We start from the raw sequence: 15405 nt of genomic DNA, 5'->3' as shown, positions 1-15405 counted from the left end.
ATTTGACTTGTGTAGTTTTGTTCCTTGTTGAAGGTATTATGGTATTTGTACTCCCCTAAAATTCATGTGTTGAAATCCTAACATCCAAGGTGATGTTGGGTATTATATTAGGAAATAGGGCCTTAGGGAGGTTAATGAAAGTAGAGGTGTCACAAGCCATCCATGGGCTGTGTGTGTGAGCTATGCACATTTGAGCATATAAGGGGACTGGTCTGTCGTTGCACACTGATTGGGCTGTGCGACACAAATGTGCCTTTCCTCAGCTTGGAGTCTTCATGAAGGGGGTTAGTACCCTTATAAAATAGACCCTTATAAAACACCCCACCCTTTCCACCACGTGGGGTCATAGAGAGAAGGCTCCTTCTGTGAACCAGAGCAGACCCTCACCAGACCCCAAATTGCCAGCATTTTGATTTTGTATTTCCCAGCCTCCAGAAATGTGGAAAATTAACTTCTGTTGCTTATAAGCCACCCAGTTTAGAGTATTTTGTTATATCAGCCCTAAGAGACTAAGACATTGTATTTATCACCTTTCTGACACTATAATAAAATGCCTAAAATAATCAAATTATAAAGATAAAGGTTTATTTTTGCTGTTTTAGAGATTCCTGTCCATTATTGGTTGGCTCTGTTGCTTTAGGCCTGTGGCATAGCAGCACATCATGAAGGGAGCACATGGCAGAGCCAAATGGCTCACCTCATGGCCAGGAAGCAAAAGAAGTGATTGAGATTCCAAATCCCCATCAAGACCTCCCACTAAACCAGGCATGATGGTGCACTTCAGTAATCTCAGATACTCAGATGATTGAGGCAGAGGGATCCAAGTTAGAGGCTAGCCTGGACAACTAAGCAAAACCTGTCTCAAAGCAAAATGAAAAGTGCTGGTGATATAGCTCAGTAGTAGAGTGCTTTCCTACATGCATGAGACCTTGGGTTCAATCCCTACTGCTAAAAAAAAAATTAAAAAAAGACCTCCCACTAAAAGTTTCCAACACCTCCCAATAGAACCACCCTGGGGAATAAGCCTTCATACATAAGACATTGGAGAACATTTAAGATCTAAACTATTAATTCTTGTGGGGTTTTCCTTTGTTTGGGGAATTTTGTTTTTTTGTTGTTGTTACCATTGTTTTGAAACTGAAGATTGAACCCAGGGGTGCTCTACCACTGACCTACATTCTCAGTCTTTTTTTATTTTGAATCAGGGTCTCGCTGTGTTGCTGAGGTTAGCCTCAAACTTGTGATTCTCCTGCCTCTGCATCCCAAGACATGCTAATTAACTTTTAATGCATCTATTTTTCATTTTGTTACTGAAATTTCTTATCTCGTGTTTGAAGTTTTTCCTCTGTTTTCAGGTATTTCTATTATCCTTACAGGTTAGTAGTTTGCCATCTTCAAATAAGCCTTAAGTTGATATTTTTGTTTAATGTAAATCGGAACTCCATTTTTCCTGTGTAATTCTTTCTCATTAGTGTAAACTAAAAACTATTAGGCAAAATGTATTAATTATGTCTTTCCTTCAGGAAATAAAAAGCAAGATAAGGGGTACAGTCACAATCAAATATCCAGTGCTTGTTTGCTTATAAACCTTGGAACTCTAAGACTATGTTAGTAGATAGCAGCAAAAGCTTACAGAAATAAAACCCCTCATTATTGTAAGGTTTATAATGTTTAATGGTCTGGCTGTTAATATGATTGAAAGTCAGAAGACCATGATGAGTCTGTTTAAGTTATTGTTTTGAATTTCCCCAAAACCCACTGCCAGGAGAAAGGACAGAGGAGCCCAGTTATTCCCTTGAGAGAAAGGTTTCAAGTTGACTTTTTTGTAGGGCAAAAGGGAAATCCTATAACACAGGTATTCCCCTTTGAAATAAAATGTTTGAAAGAGGTGGGCTTCCACAGATATGGTGAGATCAGTAATATTTCCCCTTAGGAATCTTTCACCCCCAACCCTGGTTGGAACAAGGGCAGGGAGTTTCAACTCTGTGGTGGAATACTGGGGCACTAACAATGGTAGTGAGAAAGAGAGCTTCCTGACAGAAATTGCTAGTGGCAGAATAAATAACTTCCAGGAAAGTAAGCACAGCATCCCATGTGGTGGCAACAATATAAGAGCAGGCATCCCAGAGCTGGGTGCCATCAAGAACTTGTGTCTATCAAAGTACAGGAGCTATACTTGTGTCTAACAAAGTACTATTTGTGCCTAGTAGAAAACACTTCATGGGCATCAACCCCCAACACAGGTGGAGGTGCTGACACTTTCAGCATAAAGGTGGTTATTAAAAAGGGGTGATAGCCTCAATGTATTTGGGGTATTTATGTATTTCTATCATTAATTAGTCATTTCGTAAAAAAAAAAAAAAAAACAGGTGCTCAGAAGATAGATTTTATGGTTCTAAGAGGACCATCAATTCCATTTCTCTTACCTAAGATATGCTTTTGAAAGGAACTTTTTGGCACTAGGAAAAAAAAGGGAGGAAAGCTAAGTTAATAATTACATCTCAAGACCATCTGTGAAATGGAACAAGCATTTTTGGTCAGGTTTTTTACTGCTATAACCAAAGGACCTGGCAAGAACAATTTTGGAGGAGGAAGAGTTTATTTTGAAGCTCACAATTTCAGATGTCTCAGTCCATTGATGGCCAGTTCCATTTCTCAGGGCCCAAGGTAGGGCAGAACCATGGTGGAAGAGTTGGGGGCAGGGAGCAGCCGGGGACATGGCAACAGGAAGCACAAAGAGAGAGCTCTGTTCAACAAGGACAAAATATATACCCCAAAGGCATGCCCCAGGAACCCACTTCCTCTATCCACACCCTGCCTGCTTACAGTTACCACCAAGTTAATCCCTATCAGGGATTACAGGTAAAATATCTTATAACCCAAATCATTTTGTCTATAAACCTTCTTTCATTGTCTTATACATATGAGCTTTTGGAGGACACCTAATATCTAAACCATAACAGTAACCTACTGAAAGATAAATTAGATATATCACCTCTCTCAAGAAAGAAGCTTACATGTTGGTGATTGAAACAATTACACAAATAGAATATGGCAAATGCCATACAAAAATGCCACTTTGACTAAGATGAAGGATGTTCACAAGTTTGGGGGGGAATCAAAAATAGAACTTTGATGAAGAGAGTATTCAAATAAGTTTAAGTATAGACATTTAAAAGATGATTTCAGGAGCCCATATAAGACACAATGAGGAGCTCATATAAGACACAAAAATAAGAAAATAAATTTATTAAATGTCGCATAGTTGACTTCCTCAAGATTTGTTATCTAATTGAGTATGAGGGGGTGGGGACTGAGAGGAAGGAGACAATATGTCTGAGCATTAGAAATTAGGGCAATAGAGGCATGGTAACAGAAGTAACAAAGGAAAAAGGAAATGGTGTGGGAGATGGAAAACTTATTTTTTTTGAGACATACATTAAATATGGTACACTAAGTATGCAAGAGCTTGGTAATTATATAGGATAGTACCCTGAATATATAAGAGGTGGGTGGTTATATGGGGTATTGTCATTTTGTCTTATTTCCTCCAGGGAAGACTCCTGTCTTTTGACTCTGTTCATAGTCATGGCCCTTGTTTGAAGATATACTGAGCTGACAAGTATTTATGCTTTGAAAGTCAGTGCTTGGGATTCACGCCATCACCACCTCCTCCATCCTATCACCTCTTTATTTAGCTTTAGCTCCCTATGAGTAACTTAGATGCCTGCATTTTTATTTTCCTGTGTGTGCTGACGTGGTTGGGATGAGCTTCCTCAGCTAGAATGTGGGAGTACTCCATTATTAAAGCCCAGTCAAGGCAAGAATGACTGACTATAACAATTTGAGTTCTGCGTTTTTAGGGTTCTCAGCACAATCTGACAGTACCTGATGTAGATGTTGGAAAAATAAAACTTACAATCTCAAGTCAACCTCCTCCATAAATCAAATGAAGCACTCTTCAACTCTCCTACAATTCTCCACATGTCATCATAAAATTGCCTCAATCTTCTTTCCCTTACTTTATACTTAAAAACTTCTCTCTCATTTCTGACAGCTTTGATTTACTTGGGTCTATTTTTTTTTAGTGTTGCTTAACGTTTTTTAATATTTACTTTTCACTGTTTATAAAAGCAATATATACTCATTATAAACATAACTTGATATGGAAACAAAGAAAAAAGTATGAAGAAGAAGCTGTGACTCATCACTGTTAACATTTTGAGCTAGTCTTTTTCCTTTTATGCACATTTTAATTTTAAAACATAGCTAAGATCACACTGAATGAATGATTTGGTTTTCTGATATTTTTAACCATTATATTTTGAGAATTTTATCATATCCTTAAAATTATTTTAAATCTTTTTTTATTATTATTTTCAGAACTAGAGATTAAATCCAAGGATGTTTTGCCACTGAGCTACATTCCCAGCCCTTTTTATTTTTATTTTAAGACCGGATCTCATTAAGTTGCCAAGACTGGCCTTAGCTTCCCAAGTAGCTGGGATTATAGGTTTGTATCACCATGCCAAGCTTAAGTCATTTTTGATAGCTGTGTGAAATTACATTATTGAGGATATGGTATTTTAAATTTGTTATCATCTTCTATACTAATTGGCTAACACTTTATAATAAATGTTTCCTGGACTATATATGTAAGCCTATGAATAGTTACAAGTAGAGAATATTAAAATTTAAGATTCATACTTTAAAATTACACAATTCTTAATTAAAAATTTCTGCTTATACTTCTGGTATGAAAAAATACAAGTTGACTAAGAAATATAGTTTTGTTTTGACAATAAGTAGGTGAAAAATTTATGTTTACAAATTAGAAATACAGAGAATTACTGAGTTAGGTTTAGAGAGAATTTTCCCTTTTTATTACCAAAATTAATGCATACTTTTGTGCAAACAATTGGGGACATATTAAAAATGTAAGTATATGTTTCTTCATTCCACTACCACAGTTAAACAATTTTCCACTGCATAGATATTATACACTATAGTTGTGGGTATATTTAATGGATTCATATAATTTATATGATTCTATATATGCTAAGTTAACAATATATTAATATCTTTCACATATTTATATTCTTGTTTTATTACATTGGCTAAAATTATCAGACTAATATCTGAATAATAATTATAGCTGACATTCTGGCATAGACATGTAGAAGGCCAGTTCCATTAATATGTGCTATAAACAGTTCACCGAAATGACAGGAAGCTGCTTTGGTGGTGGGAGACAGTTCTTCACCCTTCTGCATATGTATCTCGTGCACACCATAATTTCATGATAGCCTCTGTTGAGTCTATTAGCATGCTTTCTATACCAAAATCTGTTGTCCTGTGAGGTTATCAGGTGATAACATGATCTTTTAATGGCTTCGTCTAATGGATACTTATTTTTTTTAAACCTCATTTGTTGATATTGTCCTTACTCTGTGATCTCTTATTGTATGGGCACATCAATCATCTGAGATTTACATAATGTTTTGCCAATTTTAAAGACAAATTCTATTAAATTAAAAAGTAATAAATCCTACTTAATATAAAATATCCTTCTACCTGGCACATGTCAACTTTAAAATAGAGAGAATTTGAAATAATGAAGAATCCTAATTTAGCAAAGGATAGAAGTCAAGGTTTTAGATGTGAAGGGTATGAAGTGTAACTATGTATAGTCTCCAAATTCATGGACCATCTCTAAAGGAATGGCAAAAAAATGGCTAAACGCTGAAACATTGGAATTTAGGCACTTATTCCTATACTGATTGTAAATTGATGCTTTTAACTCTAAATTATTCTTTTCAAAATGTGTATATTTAATTTTTTCATCCATCCATGAAAGAAAGGAATGTCTTGAAGCATTGGAGGGTTTAGGGATTGAGAGAGATATTCTGACCTTGAAGTGATGTGACAGCATTCTCAAGAATGTAAAAAAAAAATACTTAATTTGGAACATAAAGCTTGCATTCATAAATATAAGAAACTTCTTTTTTGGAAGAGTATGTTTTGACCAGAATGAATGTGTAATTTGTATGTGTGAGAAGTTAAGAAACTGTAAGTCTCATCACTTCCTGGATAAATGTGTTATTTGTCTGTGAGAAAAAAAGTTGAAGCTATTAGCTATGTGTATTCCAGAATTATCTATGAATCACAAGTATACTGAAATAAGATGGACTCTGAACAAGGAAAGTAAAATGTCACCATGAATTATGTTTAAAGCCATAACCATTTTTTCAGAATGCTTTTTCCATGGATCTTCTCTTTCAAGGATAAGTATGATCTTGATAGACTGAATCCAACAACATATCAGAGAGAAAAAAAAGATACTTAAAACGAAGCATACATAAACAATTATCAGGCAGTTTCTTCTGATAATTGAGAAGAGAGATTCTAGTAGGAGAACTGAGTGTGAGGGAGTCTTTTGAGCCAGTTAAAATTCCTTCGTGAGACTGCTGCTCCAGAATCAAAAGGGGAAAAGAATCCATCACAGCTCTTGCTTTAGTAAAAATCTCTGAGGCCTCTTAAATTAATTTATATAATTTCAAGTTTGCAACTTTTGTACTATATGTTTTGTTTTAAACCCAGAAATGTAGTGGCAAGCTGAATAATATAACAAACTGAAACTATCTCTTAATTTGGAAATATCCTTATTAGTTGTTTCTAATTAAAATAGAAAAGTGTTAATTGGTGAACTAAGCTGAGTATGGGCCTTAATACTTAAAGGTGGCCACATGTTTTATTTCTGTTATAATCATGCAAATTATTATTACACATGCATTTGGGAAACATGTGAAAGACATATTTTAACCCATGTAAAGAGTTAGTTGTTATTATGTATATGGTTTGCAACAGAAGAGACCAAAAGATAAATGGTACCAAATATTGGAATAAATAAAATCAGGACAAGCCTGGAATATAATATTTTTGCAAGAAGACAAGAATACTGTCATAGATGACTCAAGTATTTGTTTAAAAAAGTGTCTTCATTTGATTTGTGCTAGTATAACAGAATACCTAGACTGGGTAAAGAAAAGAAATTTTTTTCTTTTAAAGAAAAGAAAATTGTTTCTCACAATTTGAGAAGCTAGGACATCTAAGATCAAGGTGCTGGCATCTAACTAGAGCCTTCTTGCTACATCCTCATATGGCAGAAGGCAGAAACGGGCAAACCTACTCTCAAAAGCCCTTCTTACAGAGGCACTAACCCATTTGTTAGAACAGCCTCATGACCAAGACACAACTCCTACCACTATTGATTTGGGTATTAAGTTTCCAACATGTGAATTTTGGGATACACATTCAGACCATAATAGAAGCCGTCATGAAAACTGCTTCCACTGACCAGGAAATGACAATTAAGCATCAGGTAAAGAAAATAACCAGTCAATAATCAGCTCATGTTGAGTCTTTTAAAAAGCCATAAATCCATAACTATCCTCAAAATAGGGCATGGGAGAAAGGGAAAAACTTGCTAAAAATAAGACATACGTCTTTCAAATAAACTTTACAAAATTGTGGAATAATGATCAAATCACCTGAATCACACAAAGTGTTGATCAACATACGTTAACAATTTCAAATGGTAAGTAAAAGTTCAAGAGTATTAAAATACTTTTGACCATCCAGATTAAAAGAGATATCTAAAAATTAAGGTAAAATGGTTAGACGATCTGGGAAAACTGGTAAAGAAATAAAAAAATAAGGTAGACTCATAAATATGTAAGCAGCACAAGTGTCATAAAATAATGATGTATCTAATAATCCACATTGATTTATATCGGTCTAGTCAATGAGCCTCTGAGAAATAGAAGGAGTTCTATAAATACAGTTGGAACAATGTTAGACTACTTCATCCTTTTCATTTTGCATAGGAAAGGGGAAGGGCTACAAAAGCCCAAAAGCAATGTGACTCACTATGTAGGATCATCCAAAACCTGTCTCCTCTAATAAGCCAGACTTCCTAAGTGTTCATGCTCCAAGAGACATGTGGTAGATTAAATAAAAATAACTACCAGAATAATTAAGCTCCATCTTACAGGACTGGGGAAGGTGCACACTTGTTTAAATATGACTGAATAAAGATTGCATTTTCCACATATCATCTTAGAAATAATCCTAAATCAGAAAAAAAGAAACACAAACTGTCTATTGTTGGTGAAAATAAGAAACATATGAAAGCCCAAAATACAAACAGGAAGTGCTATTGATGGCAGTGAGGATCCAAGCATAATCAAAAGTGTAAATCAGTGGACACACACAAGCTGCCAGAATGAATTTCTCCAAGTGAATGGACATATGCTGAAGTACAGAATCAATAAAATTCAGTTTGTAGTGATGAGAATATAGTCCATGAGCTTCTGGAAGGGGTTTCCTTAAAATTAGTTTGACTCTTATAAGAGGAGAACTCAACAGCACTGAACAAGGAACTTGCACCTAGATGGCCAACTGTCAAGACTTCGCCTCCTGAACCAGCAAACAAGGCTACTGGCTGAGGCAGTGAGGGCAGGGTAGGTAGGGCTAGGTGGATCTTGGAAGGACATAAAGCAGGCCCAGTGCATTTTTAATAAAAATATTTAAGGCTAATTCACAGAACACAGAACAATAAATGTAGGACTAAAGACAAAACTTAGAATCAAATTAAGGGGCCAAGTAAGAGAGAACAAGTATCAGGGAAAAAAAATAGAATAAAATCATGAAAACTTCAAGAGAAGGAAGACAAAAGGGAGGCAGAGGAAGGAAGCTAGATCATGACTTCCATGGACCCTGGCACTCTTCTCCTCATGGATTTCAACCCCTATTAAAGATTTTTAAATTATATTTTACAACAAGTTGGTATAAAGATGAGTATAATAATAATAATACATTAAAACATTTTATTTAACTAAAACGTTGGGTTTTTTCCTTCTGCTTTAAAAGTAAATAAATAAAACATTTTCCTGGGCCCATAAAAGTACTGAGAACCCTACTCACTGTCCTACCTACTTGAGCCAGCCCAGAAAGGAAGCAACAGAGCAACGGAGGATGATAGACCCAACCTGATCTTTTCTTAAAATTGGGCATCTCGCCACAAAGCCATGAAAAGATAATTTTGGCTTTACTATAAATTACTGCAAATTCTGAACCTGCTTGGAATGCCTGCCCGTGCCTTGAACTCACCCATGCCTGGCTCTCTGACCAGATAGCAGCCCTCTCTGAAACTTTAGTGACGCCTCACAAATCTTGGCCTTCCCTGGCCAGACAACGACCCTCTCTGAGGCTCTAATGGTCCTCATAAATTCTGATGTTGGGGCCAGCAAAAAATGTAAACTACCATTAGTGTGATGCTTGTCAGAGTTCTGTTATCTGTAATCCCCCTTTGTGTAACTTTCTGGGCTATAAAGCTGGGCTGAAGGAAAGCTGGGGTGCTGTCTTGTTCCCGCCGTTTTGGGAGGGAGAGGCAGCCCGACCGGTCGAAATAATAAGCTTGCTTTAATTTGATTTTAATTGGAGTCAGTGGTCTTTTCTTGCGTCCTGGTCTAACAAGGACAAGCAGCACTAAGCTGAGTAAGTTCCTTGTTTATCCTTGTACTCTGACCTCTCTAGAATAGAATGCTTATTCTTCAGCACCTGCCCGATTCCACACCCTGCGCTGGGTGTTGCAAATTCAAAGGCAAGTAAGGTGTTACCCTTGCCTTTAGCATTACTTTCAGTGTCTGTGGTGCTGTACCTATTAGGACTCTTTCAGGTGCAGGGGGAAATACATAAAAATACTAAAATGGAATCAGGTGTGCTGGCACATACCTACTTGGGAGGGTAAAGCAAGAGGGTGGCAAGTTTGAGGGCTGCCTAGGCAACTTAGTGAGAACTTGTCTCAGAATAAAAAGTTAAAAAAAAAAAACAAGGACCCGAGATGTAGTACAGTGGTAAGGCACCCCTGGGTTCAATGCCCAGTACTGGAAAAAAAACAAAGTTAAGCAAAAAGCATATTTTTTTATTTCACATAAATAAAATGTCTGTGGTGAGAGCATTTCCTGCATAACTGAATTTAGGCTCCAAGTGATCAACAAAACAACAATGAATCTTAAGCTCTCACACGCCTGGCAAGGTTCTGAGCATTTTTTTTACATATTCACTCATTTAACTCTCAGCAAACCTACTACTTTCTCTCCATTTCTCAGCTCCACCTTCTCCATCTTGAGAAGAATTTTCTTCTCAAGTCCTCATAGTGACCCCAATTTTATTAGAGTTCTTTACTAGAGAAAAATTCACAAGAGTTAATTTTTAAAAATCTACAATACTCAATGACTCACTGGATATAGGGCTTTGGGCAGGAGATGTGGATGAAGGGTCAGGTTATAACACTTTTCAGGTAAATACAGAGAAGAATCTTGAATACTGAGATAAGATGAGTGCAGTTTTAGATATATTGGATTTAAGGTGTCAGTGGGATATCCAGATGAGTATATTTTTTAAATTATAACTGTTCATTCTAAAAGTCACTTAATAAATTGACATAGAAAGAAATCATACAACAGACTACAACATAAATAGAAGAGGAAATCAGATTGGAGGGAAGATTATTTGTCCTCAGAAGTCTTCTCCCATACTGCAACCATCCCTGCTGGGTTAGAGGCCCTCTCTGTACACTTCTATAGTACCATATCCTTCTCCCTCAGAGCATTCATTCAAAACTCTATTGCAGTTGCCAGTTCAATGTGTGTTCCATGAAGGCAGCATCCTTATCTATATAATACATCATCAATCTCCATCACCTAGAACAACAAATATCAATGAATGAGTAAATGAGCAATCTTATTTGGTTCTTGTTATAGACCTAGGAAAAGGAAATTGTCCATCACCAGTAATCAAGTTCTGATGTCTTTACTATGAACCCATGCTTTTTCCATGGCACTTTGCCATCTCCCTATTTAAAACAGATATGGGCAAACTAAAGCAATTCACAAAAGAATGGCCAAGACTTCATGATGTGAAAGAACACATCATGAAGAATAACTGTTTAAATTAGTAATGTTTGGCCTGAAGAAGAAATGAGGGGAAATCTTGGAAGAGGCATTCCTGTGTGCCCTGCTGGAGTAGACCCCACCAACATATACATCACTGAAATACAGGAACTTTGTTGTGCAGATGTTCCTGAATAACAGAGGCAAGGCAGATTTTGATCTCAGAATAAAGAAAAGGTTTTGTTTTGGGTCAAAGTTGTCCAAAATATAAAGTTGCCAGAGAGATAGTGAGTTCATCATCACTACAAGATGGTACAGGGTGTTTTCATGTTGCACACAGATTTGATGGTTTTGAATTTATCAGTGCTGAGGTTACATGATCCTTCTGCTTGCAATAAAGGACCCAATAGGATCTCTGGTACTTGCCTAGAGATGAAATTTCCTATCATGAATAGATATTATTTTTACCCACCTATGAGATATCACAGCAGAATATGGGCATGCTGAGTTAGATAATCCTGCCTATTATCTTTATCCATTTTAAGATACGACTTTGGTTTCCCTTGTAGACTTCATTGCAGAATGAAAAATGTTCTTACCAGCTCGCTAGATTATTCCACTCACTTGGCAGTTAGAGTTCTAAGGGAAGTGATTAAATCCAGTTTTTATTGCTTGCAACTGTAGACAAATAAAAGTGACATTCCTCTTCTCTTTGGAAGTTTTCCAGGCCTTTGAGTTCCTAGGAGTTAGGGACCAAGATAATTTATGTGGGAAATGTGCAGTTAAGCTTTTTAAGGTATTGGCAGGGGGTATGTGGGGAAATCAGGTAGACGCCAAAGGATTTGGAAAAATAACAATTTATTTTTCCTTGGAGATAGAAAACTGAGCCTGTTGGTACCAGGCCTTCTAAGGCAGCGGAATCTTGAAAGGGCTGGCCACTGGGAAGCTGCAGTAGTCTGAACTCTAAGGCATGGCAGCCTGTAGGAAGAATCCTGATGTCCCCAGATGAAATGGAGCTACTGCAGAGCCCCCTTCCACAGAAAGCCCTCTGTCCCCACACCAAGTCTACCTCTTGCACTTCCTACTAACAGCCCTCACCCTCTATGAAGTTGGACTGGGGAGTTAGACCTCAGCTAGGACACTGACACCCCAATGGTGACACCCAGTGGTCATAAGGAACAATTGCATAGATGGAGATGGTGTGAGCCTCCTGATTTAAAGGCATAATCTAGGGAAAGGAAGGATAATTAAAATAAATGAAAATGGGCTTTCCACCAATTATCACTGGTGGGGGCTTAAACTCTTCTAACTGTATCCATGAAAATAAAACATATGTCACTGCTTGAACTCAAATGTCAAGGAGTAATTCATACCTGAAACTCTGGTCCTATTAATAATCACCAACACCTTCATCTGAAGTACACATCTCCCCAGTCATTATCTATACCCTTAATCTGTTTTCTTTTCTTAAGATCCTATAACCAGCATATGGTTCATATGTTTTCTTTTGTTTGTTACCTGTATCTTCCTATTGGAATTTAACTTCATGAAGGCAAAGATCTTGTCTTTCCTATGTGCCACTATAGTTTCAGCTTTTAAAATAGTGCCTGGAATAAATTTGTTGAATTTAGGGAGCAGAAACTATGTTCTAGGAAATGTGCTATGAATTTTACTGATGTTACTTTATCCTTAAAATAGCCCAATGGGGCTATTATTATTCCATTTCATAGATCAAGGAACTGAGGACCCAAAATATAAACTACTGAGCTCTACTTCCCTTCACCATTCCTGTTTTCCATCTCACTATTTGCCTTTCTTAAATATCCCCCATTTTTCCTTCTTTGGGTTGAATCATGACCCTTCTCTCTTGGCTCTCAAACAACTCACATGTAACTATCACAGCACTTTTGACATTCATTATCGCTAGTGTTTGTATCTCCCTATAAACTCTCAGTTCCTTGAAGACAGTATCCCATTTTTGTGTTCACAAGACAATGTAAGGCCTAGAACACAGGAGGTATTAAAAAATGCTATTATATGATGTAAAACTGGTGACCTACTTTCAGTCAGTGATTGAATGAAGGAATAGGTTATCATGCTCCTCATTCTTAGGCACTCCTCTTTGCTTCTCATTTTTCTTTGTAATACTCTTGCTGTACTGCAGCAGGGAACAATCCCCAGCCCCTTATGAGGGTCTACTCTGTACCAAGCAGAGTACTTGGTATGGAAAGTACAGAAATTAATAAAACTGTCCCTACCGAAAAGAGCCATAGTCTAGTAGAGTAGGATGGATGAATAACTGCAACAAGCACAATTAGTGCCATTAGCACTTTGGGAAGTGCAAGTGGTGCTTTGGAAGCAAGGAAGAGAAACAACTAGCCTTGAAACAAGTGTGCCTTGGCTGCTTTTTGCAGGAGAGTAGAGATGAGACTGAGCAGTCTGACACCATATTGGTTGAATACTCAATATCCAAAATGCCCTGGGCCAGAAGCTTTCTGGATAACAAAAAAATTTCAGATTTCAGAACATAGAAATTTGCATATACATAAAGAAATATCTTAAGGGAGGAATTCAAGTCTAAACGTAAAGTTTATTTATGTTTTATATATGCCTTATACACATCGCCTAAAGGTAATTTTGTACAATAATTTTATACCTGCATTTTGACTGTGACACATCACATGAAGGTAGATATGCAATTTTCCACCTGTGGTGTTCTCATTTAAGACAAGGTTCTCCCAAGGGGACAGTAGAATCTCAACTCAGCCCAGTCAAGTTTTTCACTTATGCCATTGGAAAGAATTTCAGGATGGATCAAAAGCAAAGCAAGCACAAGCAAAGATTTACCAAAGGACAGCCAAGCAAAGGTATACATACTCACTCAAAAGGCAGAGTGCAGACACCTCTTGCCTCTCAGAGAAGAGGAGCAATGTACCTATGGTTGAGCTCTCTGACTAGATATAGGATTTTCCTGGGAAGGAATGTGGAGGTTCCTGGGTCAGCTTTTGTGAAAATTATATTCCATGTCAGTCACCTGATATTTGGGGTTCAGAATATTTCTTCTTGATTAAGCAGTCTAACCATAAATCAGTTGTGAACACATTGTTTAGGTCTTTTAATCTGGTGACATTTTAATTAGGTTTCTGTTCCAATGGATCTGGTACAAGCATATGCTAGAGGTTTTGATCATCTAACTAAACAGACAAGCATGACTGGTCTTGCTCACAGATCTGTGCCTCCATCTAGTAAAGATCTCTTTCTCCCTGAGAGTCCACCTATCACAGTGTCATTTCAATATTGTGGAGGATTTTGGATTTCAGATCTTTGGATTAGGGACCACAACCTATAGCAGCGTAAGCAGAAGTATACTTATAAAAATGGGCAAGGACCAGCTCATGAAAGGCCTTGAAGATAACATTAAAGATCCTGAGCTTTATTCTGAAGATGATGGGGAGACACTGAAGGGTCTGACTCCGGAGAGTAATGTGATCAGATTAGAAATTCGAATACTGGTCAGGGGGAAGATAAAGTCTAAAAGAAGACAAGCGGATACAAGTGTTTAAAAAAAAAAAAAAAAAAACCTGTAGAGATCAAATTGATATAATTTTCCATATTGGAGGGCTTGAGTGTTCTTGAGCCAATGAAGTCTCCCAGACTTCTGTGTAGATGATGATACCATTTGCTGGTAAAGAAAATACAGAAAGAGGGAGAATTTTTGAACCATTCCTAGTAGGGCTGCTACATAGCAGATACTCAGTAAATAACTGTTAAGTTGCAATGAAACTTATTTAAAAGGTAGAAGATAGATTGCTACTTTTGGAGTCCTTTTCAACTACAGCTCATCATAGTGGTCTGGGTTGTAAGAGGCTGGTAGGAGAGGCCTGGAAATGAATGTCAATCAAAAAGAACCCAGAGTAAAAAGAGGAATGATTAAAGAATTCTGGAAAACCCAACTCTTTTTTGGAGGGGAGGGGGGTCCCAGGGATTGCACTCAGGGTCACTTGGCCACTGAGTCACATCCCCAGCCCTATTTTGTATTTTTTTATTTAAAGACAGGGTCGCACTGAGTTGCTTAGTAACTTGCTTTTGCTGAGGCTGGCTTTGAACTCCTCTGCCTCGGCCTCTGGAGGCCACCAGCTGGGCCAAAAAACCCAACTCCTAAGAGGGCAGAGGAAGAAACTAAAAAAAAAAAAAAAAAAAAGACATCTATTGAGCACATACAACAAAGGACTGTACTAGGTTCTTAAAAAAATATGATTCTATGTCCCCATGAAGAAAGTGTTTAAGGAGCAAATGGCCAGCGGGATGTTCTATGTGCCACTGGAGTAGAGCCCAGAGTCAGGGGAAAGTGGCAAAATCATCTGACATTCAAGCCACTTCCAGTCCCAATATTGCCTATTCCTTGTACTGCCTTCCCCAACCCCACCCTCACCCTTTCACATGGAGTCTG

The sequence above is a fragment of the Marmota monax genome, unplaced genomic scaffold, assembly GCF_021218885.2.
Source record: "Marmota monax isolate L192 unplaced genomic scaffold, Marmota_monax_Labrador192_F-V1.1 WCK01_AAM20220418_F8-fsc00061, whole genome shotgun sequence".
Lineage (NCBI taxonomy): Eukaryota > Metazoa > Chordata > Mammalia > Rodentia > Sciuridae > Marmota > Marmota monax.
This window is presented reverse-complemented; position numbering follows the sequence as displayed.